Raw genomic sequence first — 11,319 nt, 5'->3', positions numbered from 1 at the left:
TTAGGTCTCAGCAGTCCTATAGAAATAAAACATGGACCATAGAGTGAAAACTGACATCGCTGATGCACTTATATTATCTTCATGCAAATGGTCTAATTCTTGGCCATCTTAAGAAACCATTAGATACTCTACTGCTTGCTGTTCTGTAAGCTTTCTCTGCATGTCTGTTTTTTTCCTCTATTACTGCAGAATTTAGACCATGATATGATAGTCCTAGGACTTCCATGGGCGCCTCTGCATGATCTGTACTGGTTTGGGTCCTGCTTCCATAAACTGATACACTCCACACAGGTGCCAAAACTGTTGGAAGGAATAGATACGAGCAAGTGCATGGTGGAGGAAAGTACAGAAGTTGATTATTGCTTGTGGTCTTAGCAGTGCTTCTGGCTACTATGAGAAATACTTCACTTTTCTGGGATAAATATTTACATTTGATTTATGTGTATTTTCTTAGGGAAATGTCTTGCAGAAGCAGAATTACTACTTTGTACAGCCTCTGCACATCCCTGCATGTGGGCTGCCTGCAGTCTTCCTGAGAAGTTTGCTAAGCTAGGTCGCTTGAATTGAAAGAGTGCCCTCTGGTGACATCTGTATTTAGAGTTTGGAGCGTATGTAAAGAAACACTCCTGCTAGTCTGGACTTAAATATTCTTCCCAGCAAGGCTGGCACTTTATTCTGCACAGAAATGCTAGTGTGGCGTGTCTGAGGTAGGGGAAGAGCAGTTGTCTGCAAATGCACGTGGAAGATGTACAGCAGTCGCTTGGAGTCTGTTGGCCCCCTTGTGAAATACTCGTAACTCGCAATTCATTTTGCCTGGATGTTGAGGAGCTGTGTTTGATTCCTCCCTCAGTTAGTGGAGGAAAAACAAACAAACGCTCTTCACGAGGTTTTCCTGTTTACTGTCAGTTTTTTTCCTATAAAAATTGCCTTTGTTGAGAATTTTTGGGGAGATCTTTTCTGTTCCGCACTGGACTTGCCGGTGACCATGTAGATCAAAAATCCCTGTTTAGATATTTTTTTTGATCTTGGTGCTGCACAGCACCAGTGACCAAACATGAAGCTACAGGATGAATTTCTTAGCTTCAGCTAATTGTGTAAACTTTGATTTTAAACTCTTAAGACAGACTGAAGACTCCAGGAAAGCTAATGATCTACGTGTGCTAATGCTCTGCTTGACATACGTTGAATATTAAAAGATTTGCATTGATAAAGACATGCCTCCATCTTAGTTTCTTCCTTATTTTCTTTTCATTGAGATTAGGGTTTTATCTTTTCCTTTATACTTCCTTGGAGCTGAGTCATTTGGGCTCCTCCTTTCATTCAATAAATAAAGCTGAGCTGAAACCTGCTTGAAGGGTGGGGAGTGTAGTTGCGTTTTGTCTAACTGTAAGACATCAAAGGCATGGTGTATTTCTGGTTTGAGTGTTGTTTTACAGCTCTTGGAAGGGGTAATGTTACAAAAGATACTTAAAAATACTTTTTTAAAGTAAGAGGGCATTCATATTAATACCTTACATTTAGATACCTGGAACTGCTGCAGTAGAAATCGTCCCTTAATATGTGTGCGTGGCTAGTATTTCTTGCACAATGAGAGCTTTGTGGGATCCACGTTTTGTCCATTTATGAACTCACCACCTGAGAAGAGTGCTGAAGTGAGACTTCAGTGTTACCATTGGGTATTTGAAGTAGGGGTTCCGTACGCTTAGGTCACCAGGACGTGCAGATGTGTGGCTGCAACTCTTTTCTGGTACCGAGATCCTTAAGGGCCCTGCAGGACTCCGGGGGAACTGGCGTTAGAACCCCTTCCGTGGGCAAGCTGGTATCACCCTGTGTGCTGCCAAGCAGAAAGGACATCTGCAGTCGGGTGAGGGTGGCTCAAAGTTCCTGAAGGGGAGGACATGCTCGGCAGCATGGCACCTCCTGAACATCAGAGCTGCTTGCTGTGACTCTTCAGGTTGACGTGGTGTAAGCGGGAGTCATTGAACCTGCCTGCTGGCTGAGCACAGCCGAGGGAGGGAGAGACTGCCTCCTGTCCCATGTTTTCACTTCATAGGGGGGTTTAACGAGGAAAAACCAACCCATGAATTGAACCTTAGGGTACAACAGAAAGTACGGTGAAATCTAGAGGGCCAGTGGTGAATACTTTGAAATACAGTTTTTGTCAATTGCATTCGGAGGCTTGTTGTGTTCGAGTGCAGTCATAGCTGATCTTATCAAAGTTCCTTCAGGGCTTCCAGGTGGATTGTAGGCTGTCATACGGCACAAATGGTGTCTTCCTGGAGCCCATGGAGATCTCTTGAGAATGCTCTCAAAATCCTTGCTATCCTATCTTTATTGTAAGTGCAGTTTTTCTGTGGCCATAACCTCATATAGGTTAGGATAGCCTCCGTGCTTCCTCTGTGCCTTTCCATAAGGACAGGATTCCCTTCTGCTTCTCATGTCCGTCTTGCCTTGCAGTCCCAACTACAAGAATGACCGCACAGGTAAAACTGCAGGGCAGCAATGCTGGGAAAAAGAAGCTGTGCACCTTGCAGACCCTAGCAGCTTTGCCTTTATTTCTGTAGGGCTGTGCTCTGTCTCTCGGACTGTATCAGCTGCATCCACAAGTTGAAGGTTCCCGCTGCAGAAGATCTCAGGGTGTGCTGCAGCATATCTCTACCCGACATCGAGAAGCTGAGGAGCTGCTCTGTCCAAACATCAGGAAATACTCGTTAGCCTCACGTCCGTGTGATCTTGGTGGTTTAAAAACCTGCTCGTTTCTCAGTTGTGAAGAGCAACCTTTTTTGTTAAAGCATCTATTGTGACAATTTGTGTGATACTGAATTTGAGAGGGCAACGCATCTGTTGCTGCTTGCTGTTAAATTGCCTCTCTATTTTTTTCTCCCTTTGAAGGAAGATAATGCTTGCAGTCCCCTAAAGTAGGATTTGTCTCGGTGCCAGCTCTTAAGAATAGCTGTTCATTTTGTTTGAGGTGTAGGACTTGCGATCTTTGCCTGTTTCAGATCGTTTTTTGTGTGTATACATACAAACACATTTAATAGGCGATGTAAGCTTCAGATGGCAGGGGAACTGGGAGAGGCGTGTGCCGGCTCTGTTTCCTTGGGTCTGTCTGGGGAGACTCTGTGTCTCCCCCATGGATCGTGGGTGCGACCGCAGCAGTTGATGTAGCCCACTGCTTCATCAGCATGTGGTTGAGATTTGAACATGGATTAGAACAAGCTGGCTGAAGCTCAATCCAGATAAAATATACATGATGATGTGGATGTAATTATCAGCCTTCCTAATTGAAGAGTGCATTTGCCATTAGGTGAAAGTGTTAGTGCCCTCTGGTGACTCCAGTTGTTTCTAGCAATCATACTGAAGCAGTCAAATCAGTTTTTTAAATCTTTGAGTAAAAAATGGAGACTTCCTAACCTGATTAGAGCTGACTAGCTTCGCTAGAAGCTGTCACTGTCCCTCTTGCCGTTGTTTTCTAGATCGTTAAAGCAGTTCTCGGTGCAAGGAATGAAATATAACTTGGGGGCTAAGCATGGGTCTGTTAAGGAAGAAAGAACAGCATGCTGGGGATAAACAGAAACTGCATGGAGTGTAAGAGTGATGGTTAAGCTTGCTGGTGTCCTCTGCTGAAAGGTGGTCACCCTGACAGGTAATTTCTGGGAGTTCTCCATTTACTTCATTATGCTGCCTGTACTGGGTGTCCATTGGCTGTCTGAGGGCCAAAATGCTCAGAGGGGGGACAAGAAACGTGCCATGCAGGGTGCAGAGAAGTTTGAGATGCTGCCTTTCATGTTGAATCTCCTTTTTTAAAGCGATTTAGATGTTTGCAGCATCTGGTGCAGAACATCTTGTTTGCTTGGGAGTCAGTAGCACTGCTGCTTGGGGATATGTAGGTGTTATCTCTTTCTCCTAATGGAGCTGTGGTATTGCCTGCAATCAATTAAGTCTGAAGCGACCTAGGACTGGCTATTTAAGAGTCAAGTCTCTGACCAGTGTTGTAGTAGGATGGCATTAAAAGCTGTTTGATTTGAGCCTCCCTCATTATTCATTAAGGGACAGCTTTAAGCCTATGGAATTTGCTCTCCTCGTTGAGACTGACTCAGATTGATCATGTTGGGGAAAAAGAATATTGATTTTGTTTTAAAAGTTGAAGGTGTATTTCTTGGATAATGGTGGCTAGATAAAAACTGGCAGAGGTCCTGAGAAAGTGGTCTTAATGCAATTTGTAAATTAGGTTGCTTTTATCACATTATTAAGGTGCACAGGGTTTGGGATAATTGCCTAACCTATAGCATCATATTTTCATTTAGGTTTGGAGGAAGCAGTATAATGGTACGGAGTTACTGGAGTTGGACCAATAAGTGAATAAATGGGGTTAGTACAAAGCACATGTTCTACTCTGATAGAAGCTTCTCAGATTAACGTATGGGGAGACTGAAGCCTTCAATGAAAAGCTTAAAGTCTCAGTTCTCAAAGTTTTTCTTTGTAAGCTTCATGTCTTAGTTTGTTGCGTCTGAAGAGGCACGTAAGAGGCACAGGTGGACTTCTGACTTGCTAGTTTTATATAAACCTCAAACTTCTTAAAACTCGTGTTTTCAGTACACCTTATTGACAAGTTGCTAGTTGTCTGATCTTGCAATTGCTGCTGAGTTCTGTGACTTGATGATAAAGTTGGGGTCCTCCACGGTTGTAGCTAATTGAGATTGGTTTGTAATTGAAATTAAGTTTTGACCTCAGATGCTTTGTTCATTGACAACTTTTTTTTTCTTGATGGCTCACTTCTCACCCTGTCTGTTTTGGCAGAAGTACTGGTAGGTTGAACTGTGTCAGGGAACTTCACCAGCTAAGAAATTAACCTTTTTCTTCTCCCTTCCCTCCTCTGAGCTGCTTATTCTACAGCTGTACAAAATCTTGTGCTGCTGTCATGGCAGAGAAAGGAATGGAAAACAGTGATCAGGGGTAGAGACAGCTGGCAAATGCCAAATCAGAGTTCCCATAAACCAGCTGAAATCAGTAAGTGGATCACTTGTCCCTTTGGTTATAGCTCAGCTTGTGGAGCATTCGTTCCTGCTATTAGAGCACAAGCTGCATTCTATTCTGAATCCTTGTCTGGGTTTGCAAGTCTGGAGACTTGGGAAAAATCTCAGTTCTCTTCAGCTGTGTGAACTGAGGTTCTGTCGGATTCCATGCAGAAACACCTGCGGCATTGCAGAATCTTTGCAATGTTTCTGAAAATCGCTTTGAAGTAGAGCTCAAGTTTACAATTGTTGCATCTTTTTCAGTAGGCTGGTGGAGTGTGTAGGGAATGCTGCTGGTGTTACTGGAAACTTGGTAACAGAGCCATCTATCCAATCAGTCGGAAACTAATCCCGAAGCCTTCAAAGTATTTTTGTGGTTTCCGAAAGCCTCTGGAATCAACTTACATGTTAAGTTCTAGGTGGGCATCTTGGATTTGAAAATGCACATAAATAGTTTGAAGTACTAAATCAATAAAATAAAAGATAGCCAACGATTTGGACTACTCTTTTTCCTATTAATGCATCTCTGTTTTCTGCCGTCACTAATTAGTAACTCTAATATCATGAGGTGTATTGATAAAGCATAGTGGTTGACTGATAGTCATTGTGTTTCCAACCCTGCTGTGTCACAGAACTAACTTTCTCTGCGTGGTTAAAGGGCACCTGAACTCTGCTTCTGTTGCTAGCAACTCCAAGCCACTCTGCCAACAGCCTCGTCTTTGATTACCAGCCAGTTTTTCCATTTGCTTTATTGGTAAGTACACCTGAGTAGTGGCAGCTCCTCCTTTTGTGGAAGCCATTATTCTGTTTAGAATACCAGTCACATATTTTTACCATGACCAATTGGATGTGGTATCAGTTGTCAGGCTTGTCGTTAAGTATCTTCGAATAATTGTGGTATGTTTCCTGATCAAAATTGTATGGAAATGCAAGTTATTCCTTTCCAAAATGCCTGTTGGAACAAGATCAGTAGAATCTATTGAGTTCAGTCCTCCCTTACAGTTGAGGTGATCTGCAAGTACCTCCTGGAGATCAGAGTGCTAAATTACTGAACGATTAGGAAGATTCCTTCATAGCTAACCAGTAATCCTGTGTTCCTGAGAAGTGTGGATGTGGTGGACAGTGTACAACCAGAAACTTGAGGTGTGTGTTAGGTTAGATAGAAGCCCAGGCCTTGCAGGCCTGCCTGAAGATAGGAGGAGGATGGACAGCAGCTGGGTATAAGGCTTTATTATTATTTTCATAAATAATAATGCACGGGTGATGTCAGGTGTGCGGTTTCAAATGAAACTGCTTTCTGTTCTATTTCTACAATAATAGCCAGTGTCCCTCTACAGTAGAAACTTTTTTGCTGTTTCCTGTTTGAAAAGTGCCTGGCTAACCATTCTTTGGTCGATTGCCCTATCGATGATGCATGATTCCTTCTAATCCTCTACATCCACACCCCAAATCTGAGCCTGTTTTGGATCGGTTTGGAACAGATTCTGCCAGACAACCCTTCGATAATGAATTCTGCTGTTCTTTGTGAAATGCCTCGCCAGAAGTGCTCTTCTCATTACTAGTGCACGGTAAATTTCTTTCTGATTCGCTCTAGTGTGTGCCTTTTCTAGTCCTGGTAATAGCAGATTTTAAATTCTGCTTTAAGCAAGCTTGTATTGTGGTAGGTTGGACAAGGTCTTCATTGCAGCGGTGCCAAACGTAACAGTACAAATTTAATCACAGTATGAAATTGAGATTCTTTGGTTATTTTTAATACCGTGTAATGCTGTTGTGTAGATGTCACGATGCTGGCAGGAAGTTTGTATTTGTGGAAATTGTGTAACTAGACTGACAATGTGTATTGAAGAGTTCAAAGTGTCTACCCAGAATACCTTGAAAGGAATTTGGAGAGGAAAGTGATGTTAACTGAATTGTAGTCAGGAGATCAAACAAACAAAAAAAAGTCAATGCTGTTTTCACTTGAGGCGGATGCCAGAGGTACAATGTTGTATAAAGTTGAAGGCATATTAAAGAAGTGGAAAAACTACTTTTGCAAAAAACTACAGCATTTCTTTACCTTTGAAGATCAGCAGCTCTTCATACGCAGGTGGTGTGCTTTAGGACCTGCATGCAGACAGCTTCCTCAGTGCCTGCGTGTAATGGCTTGCCCTTGCACTTAAATAACTTGCTGGCTTTTTTTAATGGGGATTCTGTCTGTGTAATGACTGAGCTCAAACTGCATTTCATGCTGTGACTTGTGTTTAATCCTGTTGAAAAATAAGCCTTTACTCTTCTCTGAAGCTGGCTTAGTGGCGGAGAAGTTTCTTCAGTAAGACCTAGTTCACGTTTCAGGGAAGGTAACCTAACTTCTCTCAGCAGAAGTATTCATATCAGTCTGTGTTTGAGCTAGTGTTCAGGGTCTGCAGTTTGCTGGTTTTGAACAATTTCTGGGTGTCTCTTATTAACCAGAGAACTGCTTTAGTTTCTTCTCTTTTTGGTAACAAATGCTGTAGGACTAGGAGATGAGAAAGGACTACCCGTGTGCAAACAATGTGCACACACCTGTAAAGAACGTAGGATGGCATCGTGCCAGACACCCAGGGACACTCACCAAAAATGTTGGGGTTTGTCAGTGAAGCGGAGAGCCTTCCCTGGGGAGCTGGGGAGCTTAGGGACAAGCCTGCAGAGCCTGTGGGTGTGGAGGCCGTGCCGTGTGCTCGCAGGGGGTGCTTCTTGCACGTCCACACTGTGACTTTTAAAGTAGGTGTGAGCTCTTCATCGAGTGCAGGCTTGCAGTAACAAAGGTGTATGCGTTCGTGATTTGGGGATGACCGTTTGGATGAGGAGTAATTTTTGATCTCGATTTCATAATTAATTAGATGATAAAAGCCTTAACTGAAAGTGTGTTGCTGGGACTAAACTTCTATAAAGGATAACTTAGGAAAATGTGAAATCTGTTGTGATAGAGAAGTCATTTAATACAGACTTTACGTAGTAGCGATGTAATAATTCAGAGAGATTCCTTATGCTAAGTTAGGTGGATGAACATAAAATCTGCTTGGCCAATGTTGAGTGATATAGCTAAAAACAGAAGCTTGTTTGATAAAAACAGTGCAAGCATCTAATATGAAAAGCTCTTGCTGAGCTGTTGCACCCTTATTTAACTCTCATTAAATCCCTTGTTTGTAAACAAAAGCATATTGTAGAAAAGCTGAAGGCTTGAAGTACTTATTTCAGCTGTACCTTTTCTGGGGGAAAAAAAAGCTAGTTTTTAAATGATTTTCTTAAAGTATTTAAATGATTTATTTGAAGTATCCATGGCTGTATGTATTCTTCTCACGCAGTGATAGTCTTAAGTGCAGAACCAGGATTGGGCAGCGATGAAGTTACCCTACAGGAGGGATATCTCTCTGGGGAACAGGAAAGAAGACTTCCTTTGCTGATTTGGGGTGTGTTGGAGTCCGTCTGGCTGTTGGGTGAGAGATTTCTGGGCTGCCCCTGAACCTCACAGATGTCTTCGTGGTGGTACTTGTAGGGGTGAGGAGGGACTGATGATGAGGAGAAGCGATGGGCTTTGGCAGCTGAAGTTTTCTTGCCAGTCTCTCTCTTTCTCTGGTGTCTTCTTTCCCTGTTAGCTTCCACGTCGCTAATGGAATTGGACATCTCTTCTCCCTGGGGCACTAGGGTGTGGTGCTGGGATTTTATCATTAGGCCAGCTGCTCAGTAGTTCTTTGTGGCTTTCTCTACTTATGAATCTCCTAATATTGATTGAAGTGCTTTGCTTACAGGAAGAAAACTGCAGTGTTTTGGAACTCATAACTGGCATCTCTGCTAATGCAAAGAAGGCCAACATTTTCTAGTAACGATCCTCAAAAATCAGTAAATACATCTGGAAGAGGCAGAGGAGCCTTTCCTTCGTTGGAGACGCTACTCACAAGTTACGTTCCTCTTTTTGGGATGGGGCTGACTTCAGCATGCTGCTGGGTCCCCGAGTGAGCTGCTGCGGAGTTGGCCCCGTGCCTGGTGATGGAGCAGTAGGTGGGAGGGCAGCCCTGCTGCCTGCGAGCCCCTCACACTGACAGCGGTTATCAGCCCCGCGCAGCTCTGCTGGGGAACCCTGCTCCGCTTTGCTGGAAAAAGCAAGTCTTGGGTCAGAAAGCTGTCTTGTAAATCGTTATATGGACACCGTGTTTAAACTGGTAGCTGTGTTTGTGCTCTTCTCACGAGGCTGCTTTTCCCCCGTCGTCTTGGAGGTGGTGTGACTTCTTGCATCTCTTAGCTTTTAAGTGGTAAAGCTGTTGCCAGAGTATGCCACCAGCGAAAAACACCCTGACCTTATTGTGGCTAGCTGCTTGCTGAGTTCTTTGGGAAGATACTAGCAGTGCCTTTGAGGTGGTTGCCTCTGCTTTATGTTTCCATAACATTTGTGATGAAAATGAACCTTCCTGGCTTGGCAAGCTCAGTCTGAAACCGATTACAGGAATGGGGTATTTTCAAACTGCAGCCGAGGTACTGCCTTGGTCAGCTGTTCTCTTGACAGGGAAGAGGCAACTTCCTTGCTGGTTGTACAAAATGGGAGAACGAAATGTTAGTTTGTATAAAGAAAAATAAGTTGATAATTCACCTGAATAGAAGAGACTGCAGATAGTGGTTCCCTAAAATGAATGATCTTGGCTTTAATAAATTGGGGTATTTCAGTGCTCTCTTGAAGTATTCTTTTGAGCAGTAGAAAAACGTATCTGATATTTAGGCTTTTCATTTTTCTCACCAAATTACTTGTAGCTTGGATTTTTCTAAAATTTGAGATCTGTATGGGTAGGTCAGTTGAATCTTTCATGGTACTGATACCTTCAAGTGTTGCAGCATCACGGTATGAAACCTGGTCTCAAAGGTGTGGCATTTTCTGTGGTTTTCTTCATATTCCAAGTGAATCTTGTGCGATATCAAAAATACTTGTTTTGACCAAGCTGTGCAAAATGTAGGACAGACCTCTTACAGGTGTCCTGCAAGAAGTTACTAGAGAATAGACAAGTTTACCTGGTAAACGTTTTAGGATGCGAGGATCTCTGCTTTCATCCAGCTGTGATTTCCCCGAGGTCCGCACCACTCCTTTGTTTTAGCACTGCGCTGGTTTTGAGGATCCTAGGAAGAAAAGCAAAACATTTACTGATCAGTGTGCCAAGATCAGAGATTCCAGTTTTCAGTAGCAATTGAAGTAGCAGTTTCTAGTGTTTTTTTGTTGTTTTTGTTTTTTGAGGGTGTCAGTGTAAACCTTTTAAAGATACAGTTAATATCACTGAATGGTCACATAAGAATGGTGTTTGTTTTCTTATTTGTGATACCCTGCCACCCCAGGGTGTGAACTTCCATGAAATGTAGCATTCAAGATTTACTTTTTATCAGTTAGAAAGATTAACATAAAGATGAATGTAATTGTGGTCTTAGTTGAACAGCATGATTTCCTGAAGAATGAAGTGATACCTGCTGTAAAACAGGGTGTTTGCATTCAAAACACCATTCTCCTCCAAACCTGTACCAAAATTATATTGTCTACAGTCTCTACTGTCATTACTCCTGGATCCAAGTTTTCAGCTTACACATCTCTGTAATTGAATCAATTTTTAATGCCTGCATCCATTGATCTGGCAGAAATGGAGACAGCTGCACATCTTAACCTGAAGGATATGTTTGAGTAGTAATTATCCAATCATCTACTGAATATTTCAAACTTCCAAGTAGAATTTGGACAGGGTGTCACTTGTGAACTTACTGAGCTTGTAGTGCAGGAATAATAGTCTTAAAAATCCTTCTTGATGGACTGTATTGAAGGCATATGGGAATGCTGCTCTCGTGTGGGGTAAACGAGCTGGAAGTTGACTCTGAAATGCTGAAAAAAATAAATCCAATGAATGCTGATACTCTGTCATCAGTTGTCATGTACTTAGAGGCATGTAAAAGTTGTAGGAATTCCCATGTTGTGTGTCATCTGGAAGAAGATGCTTGTCTATCCCTTAGCTCAAGGGCCTACAATTTTTCCGTGCCTGGGAAGCCATGCAGGCCGATCAGCTTTGTGTGTGTGTGCATCTGGTGCCTTAACTTCTGTAACACCAGTGAAGTGTGTCCGGCTTTCGGTTCTGCTTTCCTCTTACATTCGTCTTATTGCCACTAAATCCAGTGTCGAGCAGAAGGGTGTATGCTCCTTTAGCAGCTAATGATTTTTGCATTCCTTATTTGAAGCATGGCTCAAACAAAATAACGTCCCTATACTTCCTTAGGAAGTACTTGGAGAAAATATTTGATTTCCTTGGTCCCTCATTAGTTTAGA

The 11,319-nt window shown here is 42.7% G+C and overlaps 1 protein-coding gene across 7 annotated transcripts in view; it reads left to right on the top strand.

Moving 5' to 3' along the window:
* RALGPS2 (Ral GEF with PH domain and SH3 binding motif 2) overlaps window positions 1-11,319 on the top strand; it is a 146,099-nt gene that overhangs the window by 23,762 nt on the left and 111,018 nt on the right. The window contains exons 2-3 of one of the 7 annotated variants that reach the window (XM_040565018.1): window positions 2,565-2,721; window positions 4,308-4,371. The exons of 4 other annotated variants lie outside the window; for them this stretch is intronic. The gene's annotated coding sequence lies outside the window, so the exon portion shown is untranslated. Of the gene's footprint in view, window positions 1-2,564; window positions 2,722-4,307; window positions 4,372-8,782; window positions 8,874-11,319 lie in introns of all 7 variants that reach the window. 2 more of the 7 variants (XM_040565019.1, XM_040565021.1) reach the window with 2 other exon arrangements.

The sequence above is a fragment of the Cygnus olor genome, chromosome 8 (assembly GCF_009769625.2).
Source record: "Cygnus olor isolate bCygOlo1 chromosome 8, bCygOlo1.pri.v2, whole genome shotgun sequence".
NCBI classification, from domain to species: domain Eukaryota; kingdom Metazoa; phylum Chordata; class Aves; order Anseriformes; family Anatidae; genus Cygnus; species Cygnus olor.
The sequence above is the reverse complement of the archived record's forward strand: the minus strand, read 5'-3'. Positions and strand labels throughout refer to the sequence as shown.